The sequence below is a fragment of the Macrotis lagotis genome, chromosome X (assembly GCF_037893015.1).
Source record: "Macrotis lagotis isolate mMagLag1 chromosome X, bilby.v1.9.chrom.fasta, whole genome shotgun sequence".
Taxonomy (NCBI): domain Eukaryota; kingdom Metazoa; phylum Chordata; class Mammalia; order Peramelemorphia; family Peramelidae; genus Macrotis; species Macrotis lagotis.
The window spans coordinates 561,732,594-561,750,836 of NC_133666.1; the positions used below are offsets into that span (position 1 = coordinate 561,732,594).

At 35.8% G+C, this 18,243-nt stretch overlaps 1 pseudogene; it reads left to right on the top strand.

Moving 5' to 3' along the window:
* Window positions 1-387: 387 nt before the first annotated feature.
* LOC141499350 (tRNA (cytosine(72)-C(5))-methyltransferase NSUN6-like) lies at window positions 388-1,761 on the top strand (annotated as a pseudogene).
* Window positions 1,762-18,243: the final 16,482 nt, after the last annotated feature.

Consider the following 18,243-nt stretch of genomic DNA (forward strand, 5'->3'; position numbering starts at 1 on the left):
ATTTTTCACACACACACACACACACACACACAAACACACTGTAAAAATTATCCTTTTTTGTAATATTAGCCAATCTGGGCCGCCGCCGGAAGCGAGGCGGGGGGCACAGAGGGGGGTCCTGCGGGGGACCGCGGGCGGCCCTTGTGGGGTCCCCGAGGCAGGGGGCGGCCGGGGGCCGGAGGGCCCCCCAGGAGCCGCCGGACTCCCCCACCCCACCCCCGCCGAGGCCCCAGCAGCGAGCTTCCCCACCGGAGTGAAGGTGCTTCACAGACTCGAGGCCCGGCCTAAGTGTCAAAGAAGCCGGGTGGCCCCAGGGGCTGCTCCCCCTAACGGGGAGCAGGCGAGCGGGGCCCGGTGAGACAGCAGGGCAGGCGCGGGCAGCCCGGGATGGGAGGAGACCTAAGTCTGCAGCAGCAGCACCAAATGAAGAGCTGCCCCTGGCAGCTTCATTTGCTGGCAATTTGTATCCCAGCAAATTGGCCCTTGTTTTGCGATTTATAAGCCTAAAGCACAACACCAGTGGGTCACAGGCGGAACCTGAATCCGGCTCTTCTCCTAGTATTTCTCTCCCATTTTATTCCTAAGGTTGTAACTGCCTTAGGTGCACAGGAAGCAGAAAGGAAATTTGAAACCTTGTTAAATTACTTGTCACACCCACCAGCATTCACAACTGTTAGAGTGAATACTCATTTAACATCTGTAAAACATGTAAAGGGTTTGCTGCTTGAAGAAATAAATAAGCAATTTAAAGGATTAAGTGTTCCAGTTCTTCAGCACCCAGATGTTCGGGATGTGTTACTTATTCCTGTAATTGGACCCAGGAAAAATATAAGTAAGCAACCTTCTGAAGTCATTGTAGGAGCCCACTGTGGTAATGCCGTGCTGAGGGGAGCACATGTCTATGTTCCAGGAATCACGTCTGCTTCAAAATAGGCATAGGCATACGAATGACAGAACCTGTGTATCTCAGCCCTTCATTTGACAATGTATTGTCCAGTTCCTTATTTTTGCAGAATTTGCCTTCTACAGTGGTAAGCCATGTTTTGAACCCTCAACCTGGAGAGAAGATTCTGGATATGTGTGCAGCATCTGGAGGCAAAACAACCCATATTGCTGCATTAATGCATGATCAGGGTGAAGTAATAGCCCTGGACAAAATACGGAACAAAGTAGAAAAAATAAAGCAAAATGCTGCTTTATTACAATTGAACTGCATCAAGGCCTTCTGCTATAATGGGATAAAGGCACTTGGGAAGGTAGAGAATGGACAAGGGGGACCACCATTCTCACCTGAGTCCTTTGATCGAATTCTCGTTGATGCTCCCTGCAGCAGGATGGGACAGAGGCCAAACATGGCTTGTCCTTGGAACCTAAAGGAAATGACATCTTATCAGCCCTTACAAAGGACTCTTTACTGTGGCAGTGAAGCTGCTGAAGCCGGGGGGGGGGGGGGGGGGGGGGGGGGGGGGGGGTACACTGTCCACGTTGGGAAGAGCAGGTTGCCTGGGTCCTCTCGACTTTTCCTGGTCTCCAGCTGCAGCCCCAGGAGCCACATATTGGAGGACAAGGAATGGTAGGAGCAGGTCTATCACTTGACCAATTGAGGAAGCTGCAGCGATTTGATCCATCCATTCTTCCATTAAAGGACACTGACATAACCTCTCTATTAGAGACACCAGGAGAGAAGACATGATTTCATTGGCAAATAAGGACTGTATAGGGTTTTTTATTGCAAAATTTGTAAAATGTGAAAGTGTTTAGGAAAAGAATTATCAGAAGTCAATATCATCTGCAGTATTGGCAGTCCAACATACTGCTATGGAAGCAGGAAATCTGCTAGTTCTTTTTTTTTGTTGTTGTTTTTGTTTTTTGCAAAGGCAATGGGGTTAAGTGGCTTGCCCAAGACCACACAGCTAGGTAATTATTAAGTGTCTGAGGTTGGATTTGAACCCAGGTACTCCTGACTCCAGGGCTGGTGCTCTATCCACTGTGCCACCTAGCAGTCCACTAGTTTTTCTTTTAAGAATCAAGAGTTGGGGAAGTAAAATAGCTTTTTCAAAAACTCTTTTGTATTTCTTTTTGGATTAATATAGCTTTTCAGTAAGACACACAAAAAAAATATTAGCCAATCTGATGAGTGTGAGGGAGTACCTCAGAATTCTTTTAATGTGCATTTCTCTAATTAGTAGTAGTTTAGAGGAATTTTTTTTTCAAATGGCTATAGACTTTGATTTATTTGTCTGAAAAGTGCCTATGCATATCATTTGACCTTTATCAATTGAGAAATGTCTATATTCTTATAAATTTTATTCAGTTCTCTGTATATTTAAGAAATGAGACCTTTATTAAAAAAAATCCCAACTTTCTGTTTTCCTCCTAATTTTGGTTGCACTGGCTTTATTTGTGCAAACCCTTCTTAATATTGTATAATAACAATTATCCATTTTGCATTTTAAAATGTTCTCTATAATTTTTTTGGTAAAAAATTATTCCCTCTCCATGGATCTGACAGGAAAATTACTCTATTTTCTAATTTGCTTATGTATCACCCCTTATATCTAAATGACTTTGTCTTAGAGTATAGTTTGAGTTGTTAGAATATACCTAGTTTCTGCAATCCTGTTTTAAACTTTTCAATACAGTTTTTGTAAAATAATGAATTTTTGTACCCAAAATTTGGATCTTTGGGTTAATCAAGCACTAAATTATATCATTTACTACAAAGTATTATGGACTTAATCTGTTCCACTTATCCAATATTCTGTTTCTTAGACAGGACCAGAATGTTTTGATAATTAGCACTTTTATAATGCAATTTAATATCTAATATGGCTAGGTTACCTTCTTTCATATTTTTTTTCATTGATTCCCTTGATATTCTTGATCTTTTGTTCTTCCAGATGAATTTTGTTGTTTTCCAATTTTATAATGAATTTGTTTTGTTAGTTTAATTGGTATGGCCTTGAACAAGGGAAAGAATTTGGGTAAATTTGTAATTTTCTTACATTGACTCAGTTTAACTTTGAGTAATTAATATTTTTTTCAATTGTTTTGATCAAGCATTATTTATATGAAAAGTGTTTTGTAATTATGTTCATATAGTTTTTGTCTTGGCAAATATTCTCCTTGATTTAATTAGATTTTTATATCAATATTCATTACAGAAATTGGTTTCTTGTTTTATTTTTTCAGTTTTTACACTTCTTAATTTGAGTATCAACACCATATTTGGATCATAATAGGAATTTGGTAGTACTTTGCCTCTTTTTCCAAAGACTTTAGATAGTATTGGGATTAATAATTTTTTAAATGTTTGTGATCCATCTGGCCCTGAAAATATTTTTAGGGAGTTCATTTATGCCTTGTTCAATTTGCCACCCTAAGATTGTGTCAAATATTTTATTTCTTCTTCTGTTAATCTGGGAAATTTATATTTTTGTAAATATTCATCTAATTCACTTAGCTTGTCAGATGTATTAACATATAATTGAACAAAATATATACTAATAATTGTTTAAATTTCCTCTTCATTGGTGGTGAATTCACACTTTTCATTTTTTGATCCTGGTAATTGGGTCTTCTTTCCTTTCTGAAAATAAATTAATCAATAATTTATTTCATTTTTTCATAAGACCAGTTTCTAGTTTTGTTTATTAGTTCAGTGGATTTCTAACTTTGTTTTATCAATGTTTGGTTTTTCAGGATTTCCAATTTGGTATTTAATTAAATATTTTTAATTAGTTATTTTATTGTTTTTTTAGTTGTTGCACAATTCATCAATCTATTCTTTCTCTATTTTATTGATGTAAGCATTTCTATATATAAAATGTATCCTAAATACTGTTTTAAATACATTCCATAAATCTTGGTATGCTGTCTCATTGTTGTCATTCCCTTTAATGAAATTATTGATTGTTTCTGTGATTTGTTCTTTGACTTACTTATTCTTTGACATTAGATTATTGTTTCCAATTAATTTTAATCTATTTTTCAAGCCCTTTCTTAAATGCTATTTTATTTCATTTTTATCTGAAAAGGATGCATTCAATATTTTTACTTTTCAGCATTTGTTTGTGATATTTTTATGCCTAAATGTATGATCAATTTTTGATTAGGTGCCATGTACTGCAAAAAAAAGCATATTCTTTTCATTCCTATTTAATTTTCTTCAGATATCTATCATTTCAATTTTTTTCTAGAATCGTACTCAATTCCTTTGCAGTTTTCTTACTTAATTTTGTGGTTAGATTTATCTAGTTCTGAGAAGAAATAATTGAGGTCCCTCACTAGTATAGTTTGATTGTTTACTTAGATGTTATAGATTTTGTTCTATATATGCTTAGTATTGATTATCTTATCTACTGTAATATCTTTTTTTGTTAACTAAATTTTCCTTATTGAACCTTCATTGTTTATGGTACATTTTCAGGAGGATTTATTTTTATTCTTCATCTCTTTCAATTAATTCTTTTTTTTCCTATTTGTTATTGTCTGAGATTCCATTGCTCAGCCCTTTAGAGAAGCAATTTAACACAAAATTGCATTATAAAACAACATATGAGCAAATAATAGGATAATTTCTATATTCAAATATACTGTATATATATAATTCTATCTGAGTCAATTTTTAAAAATTTTTTTATTAAAGATATTGTTTGAGTTTTACAATTTTCCCATCAATCTTACTTCCCTCCCCCCACCCACCCCATGGAAAGCAATCTGTCAGTCTTTGTTTCCATGTTGTACATTGATCCAAATTGAGTGTAATGAGAAAGAAATCATATCCTTAAGGAAGAGACAAGAAGTCTAAGAGGTAACAAGATCAGACAATAAGATATCTGGGTTTTTTTTTTCAAAATTAAAGGGAATAGTCCTTGAACTTTGTTCAGAATCCACAGCTCTTTGTCTGGATACAGATGGCACTCTCCTTTGCAGGCAGCCCAAAAATTGTTCCCGATTGAGCGAGTCCTTCAGGGTTGAATATCACCCCCATGTTGCTGTTAGGGTGTACAGTGTTTTTCTGGTTCTGCTCATCTCATTCAGCATCAATTCATGCAAATCCCTCCAGGCTTCCCTGAAATCTCGTCCCTCCTGGTTTCTAATAGAACAATAGTGTTTCATGACATACATATACCACAGTTTGCTAAGCCATTCCCCAACTGAAGGACATTTACTTGATCTCCAGTTCTTTGCCACCACAACAGGGCTGCTATGAATATTTTTGTACAAGTGATGTTTTTACCCTTTTTTATCATCTCTTCAGGGTATAGACCCAGTAATGGTATTTCTGGGTCAAAGGGTATGCACATTTTTTTTTGCCCTTTGGGTATAGTTCCAAATAGTTCTCCAGAAAGGTTGGATGAGTTCACAGCTCCACCAACAGTGTAATAGTGTCCCTGATTTCCCACAACCCTTCCAAAAATGATCATTATCCTTTCTGGTCATATTGGCCAATCTGAGAGGTGTGAGGTGGTACCTCAGAGAAGCTTTAATTTGCACTTATCTAATAATTAATGATTTAATGCAATTTTTCTTATGGCTATGCATTGCTTTGATCTCCTCATCTGTAAATTGTATTTGCATATCCTTTGACCATTTGTCAATTGGGGAATGGCTTTTTGTTTTAAAAATATGACTCAGTTCCCTGTATATTTTAGAAGCGAGTCCTTTGTCAGAATGATTAGTTGTAAAGATTGTTTCCCAATTTACTACATTTCTTTTGATCTTGGTTACAGTGGTTTTATCTGTGCAAAAGCTTTTTAATTTAATGTAATCGAAATCATCTAGTTGGTTTTTGGTGATGTTCTCCAACTCTTCCTTAGTCATAAACTGCTTCCCTTTCCATAGATCTTCCGATTTGCTTATGGTATTGTTTTTTATGTCTAAGTCCTGTAACCATTTGGATCTTATCTTGATAAAGGGTTTTAGGTGTTGGTCTAATCTAAGTTTCTTCCATACTAATTTCCAATTATCCCAGCACTTTTTTTTTATCAAAGAGGGAGTTTTTATCCCAATAGCTGGACTCTTTGGGTTTATCAAACAGCAGATAAGTTCCTGGCAATTCTTGACTTTTTCTTTCTCCATATGAATTTACTTACAATTTTTTCTAACTCATTAAGGTAATTTTTTGGAATTTTGATCGCTAGGGCACTAAACAGGTAGTTTAGTTTTGGTTGAATTGTCATTTTTATTATATTAGCTCTATGAATCAATTTTAATGAAAGCAAAGTTCAATTACCATCTGCCACACATACACACATATTCCCTTCCCCCCTCCCTGCAGTAGATTTTTTGCACATCTTTTATATGAGATAATATATTCCATTCTATCTTTCCCTTCATTCTTTTCCCATTACAAAGTACATTCTCACCCTGAATTTTTTTGGGGGAAAGGAATACTGTTCCAGTACAATCAACTCATATTCATACATTCTTTCTATTGCATAAATGCCTTCTAATTACCTTTAGGTACAAATATCATTTTGCCATGTAGGAATATATAAAGCTTAAGCTTATTGAATTTCTTATTTTTTTTTCTCTTTTCATGTTATTCTTCAGTTTTATAATTGAAGAAAAATTTTATTCCTCTCTGATATTTTAATTAAAAATGTTTTAAAAGTCATTGATTTTATTAAATATACAGTTTCCCTTGAAAAATTATACACAATTGTGTTGGGTAATTAGTAGTTATAATCCTAACTCCTTTGTATTCTGGTATATTATATTCCAAGGCCTCCAGTTCTTTAACACAGAAGCTGATAAATTTTGAGTTATCTTCACTCCATGGCAATTGAAATACTAATTTGTGATTGCTTGCAGTATTTTCTCTTTGACCTGGGAGATCTGGATTTGCCTATTGTATTACTGAACTCTCTTTCAGGCAATAATCAATGGATTCTTTCATATTTTTATCTTGCCTTCTGGTTCTAGGATCTCAAAGCAGTTTGTCTTGATAATTTCTTGAAAGGCATTGTCCAAACTCTTTTTTTGTTGTGACTTTTAGCCAGTCTAATAATTCTTAAGTTTCCTCTTATGGATAAATTTTCTAGGTCAGGCTTTTTTTTTTCCAGTGAGAAATTTTGCATTTTGTCTAGCTTTTTTATTTGAATTTGTTTTATTGTTTCTTGATATTGAGTGTAGTCAATTAGTTTTCCCTTGCCCAATTCTAATTTTTAAGGAAATATCTACTTCAGTGAATTTTTGTACCTCTTTTTTTCCATTTGGCCAATTATATTTTCAGAAGTTTGTTTCTTTTAGCGAATATATATATGTTCTACTTTTTGGTATCTTTAAACAAGTTGTGGACTCTTTTATGCCATGATTCCATTGCATTACTCACATTTCTTTTCCCAATTTTTATTTTACTCTTATTTGCTTTTTAAAATTCTTGTTATGCTCTTACAACCATTCTTTTTTGGGCCTGTAGTCAATTTATTTTTGTCTTTGAAGTTTTACATATATTCCTTTGACAATGTTACCTTCTACTAAATTTATGTCTTAATCCTCCCTATCACCATAGTAACTCTGTAGTCATTTTTTTTGCTTTGCTTGTTGTATTTTTGTTTATTTTTGATAACTATTTTGTGACATTATATGTTTATGTATGAGTTGGACTCTGCCTTTTGTGCTAGGGTTTAGGGTCTTGCAGCTGATGCTCAGTGGGCCTCAGTGCCTAGCTGCTGTTTAAACTGGAGGAGAAGGGTCCTTCCTGTTAGCTTGTGTTAGAGGCAGGGCCTTCCTATTTGTCCACCCTGGAGTGTAAATTGGGAGGTTGGTCTTCCTCTTTTATGCTCTAGGAGATGGGCCTTCTTACTTCTTTGCTCTGGGGAAGGGGCCATGATGCTGGCCTCTTTTGAGCTTGAGGTCTCAAAGTGGGTCTACTTTTGCGGGGCAGGGTTTATTGCTGGTCATCATTGTGGGTAGGGCCTTGCTGGTGTCTTGACCTAGGGCTTGGAGCCTCAGTGTGTTTTGTTGCTGCTGCTCACTGATAGTGCTCCCTCACATCTTAGTGAGACAGCCTTGTTCCTGTTAACAAAAATTTGATTGGCAAAATCCAGAAAAAGAAACTAAGAGAAGAACATCTGCCAACTAGGAGAAGACATACCTACAAGGTGTGTCTCAGGGGAATGTAGGTGAGCCAAGGAGCAGAGAGCCAGTCCAGGGCTGGCTACAGGGTGAAGCTAGAGAACCAACCTTAGCCACCGAGTCTTTGGTGGTAGGAGCAGTGGTCTGGGGATCCCAGCTATGCTGGAGGATGAGTTCCAGCACAGAGAGTTCCATGGGGTGGCTGGACATCTGGACATGAATCCAATCTGGTTGAGTTGTGAGTTCCATGCTTTTCAGAGGAGTCCTCTTCCAAGAACAAACACAATAACAGCCCCCCCTCCCCCCACCCCAGGCTCAGGCATGGGCAGCAGAGCTCCCACAGCTGGAAGGGAGATTAATATTCTCATACCAGGACCCAGCCCATATTGTTCAAGTATAAAAGTATACATACAGCAGCACTACCCACTCCCTCTAGACCTAGGAAGAGGGCATCAAATCAAGGTCACAGTGAGCAAAGCCTCTAGCACCCCCCTACTGGCTGACCCATTTGGAAGTTACTAAGCCAAATGGACAAAGGCTCTAGAGTTTTTCAAAACCAAACCTCTATGAGGCAGCCTCTCCCCCCAACACAAGATCCTAGGAAACTGAAGAAAGATAAGCAGAAAAGGGGGCCCATTGAAAACTACTTTGAAGCCTCAGATCCTAACCCAAAGAGATCTAGAACCTCTGAGGAGAATATGAATTGGTCTCCAACCCAGAAAGACTTCCAAGAAGAAATCAGGAAGGAGTTTAAAAATCAATTGGAAAAATTGAGAAAAGAAATTCAAGAAAAAATTAACACTGTGCAAGAGAAAATTGACATCTTGCAACAATGAAACAAATCCTTGGAAAATACAATTGGACAAATACAAAAAAGAAAATATTTGGACAAATGGAAAACTCCTTTCAAAATTAGAATTGACCACTTGGAAAAGGAGTGACAAAAGGTATATAAAGAAAATTCACTTTAAAAAATGAATGGAATCTGTGGAAACTAATGACTTCATGAGACAACAAGAATCTGTTAAACAATACCAAAAAATTGAAAAAAAGACATAGAAGAAAATGTACAACAACTCATCTGCAAAACAACTGACCTCAGGAATAGAAACAGAAGAGACAACCTAAGAATCATTGGGATTCTTGAAAACATTGAAGAGAAAATAACCTGGGCTTAATATTCTAGGATTTAGTGATGGAAAACTGACCTGATATCATAGAACCAGAGAACAAAATAGTTATTGAAATAATAAATCAATCACCTCCTGAAAGGGTTCCCAAATTGAAAACATCAAGGAATATTTTGACCAAATTCCAGAATTATCAGATAAAAGAGAAAATCCTGTAAGCAGCCAGCAAGATTTAGATACCAATTTAGATACCAAGGAGCCACAGTAATGATTACACAGGACCTGGCTGCATCAACATTAAGGGATCAAGGGGCCTGGAATGAGATATTTCGAAGAACAAGGGAGCTTGGAATGCAGCCAAGAATCTACTATCTGACAAAAATGAACCTTCTCTTCCTGGGGGGGGGGGGGGGGGGGGGGGGGGGGGGTGGACATTTCACAAAATGGAGACTTCCAATTCTTCCTGATGAAAAGACAGAGCTAAATAGAAAATCTGGACATCAAACAGGAGACTGAAGAGAAACTTAAAAAGTTTTTAAAAAAGGAAAGAAAAATAAACTGCTATCCAATAAGATGAAATTGATTAAATCCCCACCTGAGAGAAAATGGGGGACAGTAAAGAAAGGTGAGGATGGAGGAGATTGAATGGGGTTAATCACATTACATAAAGAGGTGCAAAGAACCTATTGCATTAGAAGTGAAAATTGAAGGAGGTAAAAACTGCCTGAATCTTATTCTCCTTTGATTAGGCCTAAAGTTAACATACAGACACTCAGTTAAATTGAGAAACTTATCTTACCTTTCAAATATTAAAAGGGGAAAGGAGGAGGCAGGGTGGAAAAGAGGAGTTAACAGAAGGGAGAAGAGGCAAAGGGAAAGGTGAAAGAAAGGGGAGGGTGGTTGGATACAAGGGGGCAAACACACTGAAGGTGGTTATGTTCAGAAAGAAAATACTGGGGAATATACAGCAAAAATTGGGGAAAATAGAAACAGAGGAAAGATAGTATGGATCGCAATAAAATGTTAGTACTTATAACTTTAATTGTGAATGGCATAAACTCTCCCATAAAACATAAGTGCATAGTTGACTGGATTAAAAACCATAATCCTACAATATGGTGTTTACAAGAAACTCATTTGAAGCAGGGATATACATAGAGCATAAAGGTAAAAGGTTGGAGAAAAAATATATTTTGCTTCAGCTGAAGTGAAAAAAGCAGGGTTATCAATCCTTATCTCAGACAAATGAGCTGCAAAAATAGATCTCATTAAAAGTGATAAGGAAGGAAACTATATCCTCTTAAAAGGTACCATAGACAATGAAGCAATTTCAATACGAAATATGTATGCACCAAGTGGCATTGCATCCAAATTCTTAGAGGAGAACTTTAAAGAGTTACAGGAAGGCATAGACAGTAAAGCTCTACTGGTGGGAGACCTCAAACTACCAATCCCAGATTTAGATATAAATATAACCCTAAGATAAACAACAAGGAAGTTAGGTAAATAGATTGTTAGAAAACCTAGACATGATAGACCTATAGAGAAAGTGAAATGGGGATAGAAAGGAATATACTTTTTTTCCTGCAGTACATGGCACTTACACAAAAAGTGACCATGTACTAGACCATAAAAAAACATAATCAAATGCAGAAAGGCAAAAAATAGGGAATACTTCCTTCTCATATCATAATGCAATAAAAATCACACACAATAATGGTCCAGGGAGAGATAGACATAAAAGTAATTGGAAACCAAATAACATAATTTTGAAGAATGAGTGCATCAAAATACAAATTATAGGAAGAATTAATGATTCCATTCTAGATAATGACAATAAAGAGAGAACAAACCAAAACTTATGGGATGCAGCCAAGGCAGTTGTCAGGTGATATGTTATATCTTTAAATGCTTACATTAATAATTTGAAGAAAAAGGAAATAAATGAATTAAATATGCAACTAAAAAATGGAGAAAGGACAAATTAAAAACACCTAATTTAATGCCAAATTAGAAAGCAATAAAACTAATTAACTAATAAATAAAACCAAGACTTGGTTTTATGAAAAAAAAGAAATAATTGATAAACCACTGGTTAATTAGATTAAAGACAGAAAGTAGAAAACCAAATTGTTAGTATCATAAATGAAAAAGGTGAACTCAACACCAATAAGGAGGAAATTAAAATAATAATTGGGAATAATTTTGCCCAACTGTATGCCAAGAAATTTGATAATCTAAGTGAAATGGATGAACGTTTACAAAAAACACATGTTGTCCAGTTTAAATGAAGAGGAAGTTAAACACCTAAATAACTCTATCTCAGAAAAAGAAATTCAAAAAGCCATTATTGAACTCCCAAAGGAAAAATCTCCAGGGCCAGATGGATTCACAAATGAATTCTATCAAACTTTTAAGGAACAATTGGTTCCAATTTTATATTACCTATTTGGCAAAATAGGTGAAGACAGCACTTTGCCTACTCTTTCTATGACACCAATATGATGCTGAGAACTAAACCAAGAAGAGTCAAAACAGAGAAAGAAAATAATAAACCTATCTCCCTAATGAATATAGATGCGAAAATCTAAAATAAAATCTTAACAAAGCAATTATAGCAAGTTATCACCGGGATAATACATTATGAACAAGTAGGATTTATCCCAGGAATGTAGTGTTGGTTCAATATTAAGAAAACTGTATAATTAACTATATCAATAACACAACTATCAGAAATCATATGATTATATCAATAGATGCTGAAAAATCTTTTTACAAAATACAACACCCATTCCTACTAAAAACACTACAGAGCATAGTAATAAATGGATTGTTCCTTAGAATAATAAGCAATATCTATCTGAAACCATCACAAGCATTATAGGCAATGGGGATAAGCTAGAGACTTTCCCAATAAGATCAGGGGTGAAACCAGAATTCCCACTATCACCATTACTATTCAATGTTGTAGTAGATATGTTAGCTTCAACAATAAGAGAAGAAAAATAAATTAAAGGAATTAGAATTGGAAAGGAAGAAAGAAAACTCATTCATTGCAGATAACATGATGGTATCCCTAGAGAGTCCTAAAAGATCTTCTAAAATATTCTAGAAATAATTAGCAACTTTAGCAAAGTAGCAGGATATAAAATAAACCCTCATAAATACTCAATATTTCTCTATGTGACTAGCAGGATGCAGCAGAAAGAACTAGAAAGAGAAATCCCATTGAAAGTTACTTCAGGGGTGGCATAGTGGCATAGTGGATAAAGCACCGGCCTTGAAGTCAGGAGTAGCTGGGTTCAAATCCAGTCTCAAACATTTAATAAATACCTAGCTGTGTGGCCTTGGGCAAGCCACTTAACCACATACCTGGGACTCTATGTGCCAAGGAAGACTCAAAAAGTTTTTGAAAATAATTACAAAACCCTTCTCACAGAAATAAAATCAGATTTAAATAACTGGGAAAATATCAACTGCTCATGGATAGGTAGAGCTAACATAATAAAAATGACAATTCTACCAAAATTGAACTACTTATTTAGTGCTCTACCAATCAAAATTCCCCCAAAATTACTTTAATGATTTAGAAAAAAAATTGTAAGTAAATACATATGGGTAAATTACAGGTTGAGAATTTCCAGGGATTTAATAAATAAAAGTGCAAAGGAAGCTGGCTTAGTCCTACCAGATCTAAAATTATGTTATAAAGCCTTTGATTACATTAAATTAAAAAGTTTTTTCACAAACAAAATCACTGTAACCAAGATCAAAGAAAGGTAGTAAATTGTGAAGCAATGTTTGCAGCTAGTACTTCTCACAAAGGACTCATTTCTAAACTATACAAAGAACTGAGTCAAATTTTCAAAAAAACAAGCCATTCCCCAATTGACATATGGTCAGAGGATATGCAAAGGCAATTTACAGCTGAGGAAATCAAAGCAATCCATAGCCATGTGAAAAATCGCTCCAAATCGTGACTTATTAAAGAAATGCAAATTAAAGCACCTCTGAGGTATGACCTCATACCTCTCAGACTGGCCAATATGACCAGAAAGGACAATGATCAATGTTGGAAGGGATGTGGGAAATTTGGGACATTGATACGTTGTTTGTGGAGCTATGAACTCATCTAATTTTTCTGGAGAGCAATTTGGCATTATAAACCAAGGTCGATAAAAATGTACATACCCTTTGATTTAGCAATAGCACTATTGGGTCTATACCCTGAAGAGATTTTGAAAAATGGTAAAAACATCACATGTACAAAAATATTCATAGCCGCCCTGTTTGTGGTAGCAAAGAAGTTGAAATTAAGTGAATGTCCATCAATTGGAGAATGGCTTAACAAACTGTGATATATGTATGTCATAGAACACTATAGTTCTATTAGAAACCAGGAGGGATGGGAATTCAGGGAAGCCTGGAAGAATTTGCATGAACTGATGCTGAGCAAGATGAGAAGAACCAGAAGAACATTGTACACCTTAACAGTAACATGGGGGTGATGATAAACCTTAATGGACTTGCTCATTCCATTAATGCAACAATCAGGCACAATTTGGGGGTATCTGTGATGGAGAATACCATCTGTATATATAGAATGAATTGTGCAGTTTGAACAAAGAACAAAGACTATTACCTTTAATGTAAAAAAAAAGTCATCCATCTATGTAATTTTGCTACATTTTATAATTTATTTTTCTTCTTTATGGATATAATTTCTCTCGCATCACATTCAACTGAGATCAATGTATACCAGGGAAACAATGTTAAAGACTAACAGATTGTCTTCTATTGTGGGTCGGCAGAGGGAAGCAAGATAAGGGGGATAATTGTAAAATTCAAAATATATAAAATCTTTCTTTTATAAGCAAAAAATATGCAGGAATGGGAATTTTAAACTTTTTAATATCCTAAACAACTAAGTAGATGAATGTTTAGTCTTACCATCTACCCGTTACCAGTTATATATTACTTTATAAAATACTATCCTTTAATGTCTCATAATAATGTGGGGATGATTAGGCAAAGATGTAAAGATTTGTGTAAACAATATAATCTTGTTATTTAATGAAGTTAATATCATAAAAAAATCTTCTGTTATATTTAAGGAAAAGAATTTCATCCCAGTTTCTGAAAAAAAAATAATGTTAAATAAGCCTAAAAAAAGAGAAAGGATTACACAAGATTTGGCAGCTTCAACATTAAGGACTTTTAGTATTTGGAATAAGATATGCCAGAAAGCAAAAGAGCTTGGATTACAACGGAGAAACAATTTAGCAAACTGAATATCCCCTTTCAGGGGAAAAGATGGATATTCAATGAAACAGGGGACTTCCAAACTTTCCTGTTGTAATGACCAGAACTGAACAAAAATGGTATAATTAATGTGTGGAAAAGGAATGTTCTGGGACAAAGGGAAAGGAGTGATAACATGGGCAAAGATTCTTCATGTGCAAGAGGCAAGAAAAAACTTTTGCAATGCAGTGAAAGAGAGGAAGGTGAGGGGGAATGAGTGAGCCTTCATTCTCATCAGAAATGACTCAGAGAGGAAATAGCATACACAATTTACAGGGTATAGAAATCTATCTTACCCTAGAGAAAAAGGAGAGCGAAGGAATGGAGAAAGGGGATGGGGAAGGTCAGGGGGAGGTGTAGGTGATAGGAGAGAGGAAAGATGGTAGGTGAGGTTAGTCAGTTACAACACACTTCTGAGAAGGGACAGGGTGAAAGGAGAGAGAGAATAGAATAAAGGGGAGTGGGGAGGAACAGAATGGAGGGAAGTACAGTTAACAATAACAACTGTGAGAAAAATATTGAAGCAAATTTTCTTAAGAACTTCTCTTAAAGACTGCAACCCAGGCCAGAGACAGAGCTGATAGTTATCTGAATATAGATGGAAGTACATGTTTTTTTTCCTCTCACTTCATTTCTCTGGAGGTATCTCTATCATTTGGGGGGGGGGGGGGTGTTTGCTTGCATAACAAAATCATTGTAGTAATGTGAAAATAAATAAAATTTTTAAAAAAAGAAATAAACCACAAAAAACACAAAAAACCCAAAGAGAGTTAAGAAAGATATACTATTCTGTGAAATAAATCTTAATTAAGGAGCTATTTTTCATGCAATTTGAGAAGAATATTTCAGAAAGAAAAATAGAGGAAGAAAGAAAGAAAGACAGGAATGAAGAAAGGAAGGAAGGAAAGAAATGGAAAATGACAGAGTAGTTTCATTAGCCTCTATTCCAAGGCATTCCTAAATGGTCCTCCTGTGTAGGAAGTAAGTTCACTGTGAGTTTATATTAAACTAAATTTTATGGGTTTTTTTAGAAAGATGGTATTTATTTTGAGTTTTACAATTTTTCACCCATTCTTGCTTCCCTCCCCCCCACCCTCCACAGAAGGCAGTTTGTTAGTCTTCACATTGTTTCCATGGAATACATTGATCTCAGTTGAATGTGATGAGAGAGAAGTCATATAATTAAGGAAGAAAAATAAAGTATAAGGGATAGCAAAATTATATTATAAGATAACTGATATTTTCTAAATTCAAGATAGTCTTTGGTCTTCATTCAAAATCCACGATTCTTTCTCTGGATACAGAGGGTATTCTCCATTGCAGATAGCCCAAAATTGTCCCTGGATGTTGCACTGATGGAATGAGCAAGTCCATCAAGTTTGATCATTACCCCAATGTTGCTGTTAGGGTGTGCAATGTTTTTTCTGGTTCTGCTCATTTCACTCACCATCAGTCCATGCAAATCCTTCCAGGCTTCCCTGAATACCCATTCCTCCTGGTTTCTGATAGAACAATAGTGTTACATGACATACATATACCATGTTAAGCCATTCCCCAGTTGAAGGTTCACTTAATTTCCAGTTCTTTGCCACCACAAACAGGGTTGCTATGAATAATTTTGTACAAGTCATGTTTTTACTGTTTTTTATATAATCTCTTCAGAGTATAGATCCAGGAGTGCTATTGTTGGATCAAAGTGTATGCACATTTTTGTTGCCCTTTGATCATAATTCCAAATTGCCCTACAGAAAGGTTGGATGAGTTCACAGCTCCGCCAACAATGTATTAGTGTCCCAGATTTCCCACATCCCTTCCAAGATTGTTCATTGTCCTTTCTGGTCATATTGGCTAGTCTGAGAGGTGTGAGGTAGTATCTCATAGATGCTTTAATTTGCATTTCTATAATAAGTAATGGTTTAGAGCAGTTTTTCATATGACTATGGATCACTTTGATTTCCTCATCTGTAAATTGTTTTTGCATATCCTTTGACCATTTGTCAATTAAAGAATGGCTTTTTTTTTGAAAAATTTGATTCAGTTCTCTATATGTTTTAGAAATGAGTCCATTGTAAGAAATATTAGTTGTAAAAATTGTTTCCCAACTTACTACATTTCTTTTGATCTTGGTTACAGTGGTTTTATCTGTGCAAAAGCTTTTTAATTTTATATACTCAAAATTATCTAGTTTGTTTTGAATGATGTTCTCCATCTATTCCTTTGTCATAAACTGCTTCCCTTTCCATGGATCTGACAGGTAAACTACTCTTTGATCTTCTAGCTTGCTTATATTATTGTTTTTTAATGTCTAAATCCTGTATCCATTTTGATCTTATCTTGGTATAGGGTATGAGGTATACTAACTTCCAATTTTCTCAATAGTTTTTTATCGAAGAGAGAGTTTTTATCCCCAAAGTTGGACTCATTGATTTTATCAAACAGCAGATTACTATAATCATTTCTTGCTATTGTACCCAGTCTATTCCATTGATTCACCCCTCTATTTCTTAGCCAATACCAGACAGTTTTGATGACTGAAACTTTATAATATAATTTCAGATCTGGTAGGGCTAAGCCACCTTCTTTTGCACTTTACACTTTTTTCATTAAATTCCTGAAAATTCTCAACTTTTTGTTTATCCATATGAATTTTGCCATCTGGTTCCATGATATCAGGGCCATTTTCCTTCACCAAATCCTGTAGTAATAAGTCCAGGCTTTTTTTTCTCTCTTCAATGTTTTAAGTAAGGCCTATAATTCTCAGGTTCTTTCTTGATCTGTTCTCAAGATCAGTGGTTTTGCTGATGAGGTATTTTACATTTTCTTCTATTTTTTTTCAATCTTTTGGTTTTGTTTAAAAGAATCTTGTTGTGTCATGAAGTCATTAATTTCCACAGATTCCATTCTTTTTTATAGAGAAGAATTTTCTTCATTTAACTTTTGAAACTCCTTTTCTAATAAGTCAATTCTATTTTTGAAGTTTTCCATTTCCCCAATGATTTGAGGCAATTGTTTTCTTTTTGTATTTGTCTAATTGCATTTTCCTGTGTTCTGTTTTCTTTTTGTAATGTGTTTATTTTCTCTTGAGTTGCTTTTCCCTTCTTTTCCAATTGCTTTTTAAACTCCTTCCTTATTTCTTTAAGGAAGTCTTTCTGGGCTAGAGACCAATTCATATTCTCCTCAGTAGTGCTAGATCTCTCTGGGTAAGAATCTGGGTCTTATTATTTCTCTATGGGCCCCTCTTTGTGCTGGTTTTTCTTCATTTTTCTATGATCTTGTGTTGGGAGGTAGCTGGCTCTCAGAGGTTTACTTTTGAAGATCCTAGAGGATTTATTCACTTGGCTTAGTAATTTCAAGGCCCAGCAAGTAGGGAGTGCTAGTTGCCTTTTCTGGAGTGATTGAAGCCCTGTCCTAATCCTTGAGGGAGGGAGGAGGGGCAGCAGGGTCTGAGTTGACTTTGAATAGTAGGCGGGAAGCCAATCTATCTTTCAGCTGAGTGGGCTACTTAGTCCACACCTGTGCTTGAGGGGATAGGGGATATGGTGGGGCAGCTACCCTTTGTTCCTTGAAGACTACTCCAAAAGTAGGTCCCCTACCCCTGTGGAAAGACTTTGTGGCTAAAGTTGATTCTCCACCTGCCTCTAACCAAAGTCTTTGAGGCTAATGCCTCTCACCAAGGTCTCTGAAGCTAACCCAGGTCCTTTGGCTTCCTGCTGCCCCCCCCACCATT